Raw genomic sequence first — 5,477 nt, 5'->3', positions numbered from 1 at the left:
AACGCAACACCACCAATTTTCAATGTGGACCTAATTTGAAAATTTGAAGAAAGACGTTGGAAATATCATAGTGTATACAAGTTGTAACTTGCTCTTCATTCTATACAGAACCAGTGCAAAACCAGTAATTTCATCATTATTATTCTCATGATTAGGTTCTGATTTAAGTTAATGATTTGAGATGATGTTGATGTATCATTGATATGTATTTGTGATATTCATACTATATTCTGTAGATGGATCTCACAAATAAAACTGCGAGTAGTAGTACTGAGAGGATGGTTGGACAATTCGAAAGAATGTCTATGGATTTAGTGATGGCTCGATTCCAAGATTTGAAAGCACCGAGGTTCTTTGGCACCGAGAGTGCAGAAAGAGCTGAGGCCTGGTTGAATGATATCGAGCACTTGTTTAATATTGTTGAATATTTTAAGGATCGACGAATGAAACTTGCTCTCTATCAATTGAAGGACCGAGCAAAATCTTGGTGGGAAGCCGAGATTGGACTGAAAGAGGTCGGCATTGAAGTCACATGGGATGTCTTCAAGGCCCAATTTTGGAGAAGTATTTTCTTTTGACTTGTGAATATATTTGTAGAACATTGTATTATTTTTGTAAACATATTGAATCATTCTATTTCTATTATTTATCTGAGAGATATGGGAAAAATACCGGAACTGGTCATGTCAAGTTAATTTCTTTTCCAAATGCACTCAACTAATATTTCGCCTAGATAAAATCCGAACCATTCGAGCCGACTTGAAATATGACTTTTAGATCTTTGAGTTTGCATTTCAACCGTCTAAGCTTTTGGTCATTTGAATCATTGATATATGATATATGCTCAAAACGAACAACCGCGCTAGAAACTCAAATGTGCTAGAATTCGAGTTCCAGTAAGGTTTCTGTTAGACGTAAAGGTTTCGGAGTTTGACAAATAAAGAATTGATACTTGCAGAACTGATCAAGATAAAATGGAATTACATATAACTGATCATAAAAGATGAAAAATTGAACTCATCCAAATTGAACATTAACGAGATAAATGATCGGATGCAATCGAACAGAACAAAATGTAACTGAATCAGTAAAGTCAACTAAACTATCTGTTAGAACTGAACAGGACATTTAAAATCAGTCAAACTGATCAGTAAAATAGTCTAACTTCAGATCAGTTCGACACGTCACCAATTAAGACATCTTTAAACCGACAAGTCATACTAATCAGACTGCAACTAACAGAACGAGCCACACAGTGGGCTGTAACATCGTACTATTTTCAGAAGAATGTTGACACACTCAGAAAGGATGAATCAATGAATATGTATTAATTAATGAATTCAATGCTACCGTTGGAAGCAAAGCATATAAATAGTTGAGGAGTTCAGTAAGAAGAGATTTGATAATTTTTGAAAGAGGGAACACTTGAAAGATCCAGTTACTCAAGATCAGTTTTGATATTTACACAGACAAAAGGCTCGTATCTCAAAGTCATATTCATAGCAGTCAGGATGTTATTTGAGCAAAAAAAATTAGCACATTACATTGTTGCATTCGATCTTTTGAGATCAATTGTGCTACGAAAGATAATCAGTTTGTGTACTGATAAGTTGTTAGAAACTAAGAGTTTCAGTTTGACAGTGTTTAAGTCCAAACTAAAGTGGGTTATTACAGTTTCTGTAATCAATCAAACTCTTTTAGTAAAGATCTATCCTTTTGATAGAAGGGGTGACGTAGGAGCATTTGAAGTCTCTGAACATCCGTAAAAATCATTGTGTTCAATGTTTCATTTATTTCTTAAGTATTCAATATATCAATTAGTATATTTTCGCACTTCAAACTAGTTAACAGACTGATATCGACAATAAGTTTCTTGAATTCAATTTATCATCAAACTGATTCATATTTTGAAAAGAGCCAAAAATCACCAAGTATTTATTCAACCCCCCTTCATAACACTTTGACCCATCAAACTGATACTAACAAGTGGTATCAGAGCAGTTTCAATCTTGTTTCTGAATACTTTTTGTCCGTACACCTGATCACAATGTCTTCATTCAACAAAATCCCCATGTTCTCAAGAGAGGAGTTTGATGACTGAAAAATAAGAATGCATGCTCATTTAGCTGCACAAGATGACGATATGTGGTATGTTATAACTGATGGACCTATGATTTCATGAAGGCTAACACAACTATTGCTATAACTGATGGAGCACCTCACCGCAATGAAAAACCACGAGAGAAATGAACAGTTGAAGACAAGAGTAAAGAAAACTTGGATAATGTGGCGAAAGCTATTTTTTATAAAACATTGGACAAAATTACTTTCATCAAAATCAAGATGTACAAAACAATAGAAATTTGAGAAAAATCGATCCAGTTGTGTGAGAGCAACAAGCAAACGAAGGAAAACAAACTCTCAGTCCAATACAAAAGTTTGACAACATCAACATGAAGACTGGAGAATCAATGAATGAGTTTGATGAACAAGTTAACATCATCATAAATGAATTGAATACACTAGGAAAATTGTATTCAAATAAAGAAATTACACTAAAATTTGTTCATGGTCTTCCTAAAGAATAAGATGTGAAAACAATGCCAATGAGAGAATTTCAAAGATCTCAACAAAGTGGAATTACACAATCTATTTGCAGATCTTAAGACATACGAATTTGAACTACAGATGAGAGAGGGAAAACCATCGACTCCACCAGTTACAACTGCTCTCAGCGCCTTAAAATTTGAAACAACTGGTTCAACTGAAAAATCTGTAGATCAGCTGAGCAATGATGCCATGTCATTGTTCATCAAGAAGTTTTGAAGATTTATGAAAAAGAACCAGGAATATTTCCAAAGACACTCTCACAAGAATATCTCCAAGAAGGAACCAAAACTTGCTACGATTGTGGAAAGACTGGACATTTCATTGCTGACTATCCTAAACCAAATAAGAATAGTCGACGTTCAGCAGAAAAAGGAATGAAGTCATTTGAGTAGAGGAGGAGAGCTAAGGATGATAAGAGATCATTCAAAAAGAAGCGTGAAGCTCTATTAACTGAAGAAATCAAGTCCAAATGGGCAGAAACTGATAGTGATGAATATGAATCTGAGGCTCAAGCTGCTCTAGCGATGAAGAAAAAGTAAAATGCCTGATGACTAAAGATATAGAACTGGAATCAAGCAGCGAGCATGTATTTGATTTCAGCTCAACTGATTTTACACGGGAAGAACTTATTTCCACACTACACGACATGGTTAATGAGTATCACAAACTTGCTCTCTCATTTGAGAATGCCAAAGCAAAGAAAACTGATCCTGAAGACAATAAAACTGAAATTGATGAATCAGTTGAACTGTTGAGTCTAAAAAGGGAGATTGCTGAGCTAAAGATGAAATGATGAGAACCAATATGTGATTCTGCAGTTGAAGCTTCAAAATTCAAGACAAACTGGTCTGATTCAACCTTGAAATAAGTCATCAGTCGCATTGAATGAACTGTAAGATTTACAAAAATCAGTTACTGTCAGAACTGGTTTAGGCTTTAACAGCCAATATGAATCTCCGATCAGTGGTACCAAGCCAAAGCTGAATATGTGCAAAGGAAAGTATATTCACTTTGTAAAATAAGTTATTACACATGGACTGTAATGGTCGGTTACTCGTAAAAATGATAATAACGCGTTTATGTCATTTAATATATAGTTATTTGGCTCATTATATTTTACATGTTGATTGAGGTATCAATATTGAGATTGAATATGATTTTTAGATTGTCCATGGTGTATTGAGAATGAATATGTGTTTAAATTGTGATAATAAGATGTGTAGGTAGAAGTAGTGTAATGAAGTTGGTAGGAAATGAAATGAAAATATGGCAGGTTTTACGAGTTTTAGGATAATGATTAGAATATGTATCCAAATTATATGAGGCCATAACCAATAGAAAGCTAAGATGTAATGCTACGACTTTTATGTTTTGGGTTTTGTCCAAATCATTGTGGAAGACAAGCCAAAAGTGCCCCGAAGTGTGTCGTGTGTATCGTCATTCCTTCACTGACACATGTTGGGAGAATAAGCATAAAGTTTTACTCAGACCTACAAATGACATGAAACCAGTTGGAGATTCAAGCCAAGCCATAGGGCTACAATTTTCATGTTTACCACTTGTTCAGATTATGAAAGAAAGAAACGTTTGTGGAGCAATTTTTTATGAAACAGTGTGCAGAGCCGAAACTTGCGCGCCCGGGCCGATGTAAATGTCCGCCCGGGCGGACCTGCACAAAAAAATAAACATGTTAGTGCCGAGAGTTACCCGCCTGGGCGGTAAAAGACGTCCGCCCGGGCACTGCCTGCTGTATAAAAAGATAAGTATCGACTTTTCTAAGCACTTTCCACCATTCTCACCTTCTCTAATAGAATAAACTCGAAAGAAAACCTAGAAAACTTCCTCAAAATGATTTTTTCTTCATTCCTTTCATCATTTTGAAGTTAGAATTAAGTTCTCTATCACAAGACTTTCTAAGGATGTAAGTTTTCTTCTCTTTTATTTGTTATTCATGTAGAGGGCAATAAAGGAGTGATTTTCACCTAGTATACATATAGTGATTGGTTTATTGATAGTATAGAAGCGAGAATCATCGTCTCAAACCAGTGTTCTTACGCTTGGACAGTAAGTTTGCATGTTCTTAAAGTAATACATGAGTAATATTATGAATTTCAAATGCTTCCCACTGTTTATTGATATATGTACATTGTTAGTATGTTTATTGATCAAAACATAGCACCATATTCCATTGTTATGTATTAAATATTAAAGGAACTCATGAATATTGAAGATGAGTGCTATGTAATGAACATGAACATGAAAATTAAAGGAAAATGACTGATTTTACATGATATAGAGCTTGTTGACATCACGGGTGGTTTTAAGTCCACCAAACCTATTCGCCAATATATGTTCATGGGGCGTGGGGTTGCCAAAAGTTGCTACCAGACGTCCAACACAATAGTAGCTATATAATAAAGCAAGCACGGTAGTACAAGTCAACTAATGAGGCTCAAGTATAAAAATGAACATGAATATATGCTATGATATGACATGGTTTAAAGATTCATTGTTCTCACGAATTGATATGCATGTTCCTTCGACGCATATTGATATGTACAAGTGCCAACTTATTGAGTTTTATAAACTCATGTAGCTCATGTATTACAGGATCAAGTAGTGAAGAGACGTAGGATGCAGGTTCACCAATGGATGCTTGTGACGTGCCTCACCTTGACAAGAACCGAGACTTATTATTGTATAGCTTCCGCATATGTATTGTACTAAAATATGTCAGGGTTTGAACAAGTTAAATGATATTTACGATGATAGAAAGTATGCTTGTATTTGAGAATATGTATTTGTATAACCATATGGTGTATGGTTGTGTATGAAAATAGTTGATGTTGTTGTAAATATGGTATTGC

This window comes from Primulina eburnea, chromosome 18 (genome assembly GCF_022965805.1).
Source record: "Primulina eburnea isolate SZY01 chromosome 18, ASM2296580v1, whole genome shotgun sequence".
Taxonomy (NCBI): domain Eukaryota; kingdom Viridiplantae; phylum Streptophyta; class Magnoliopsida; order Lamiales; family Gesneriaceae; genus Primulina; species Primulina eburnea.
This window is presented reverse-complemented; position numbering follows the sequence as displayed.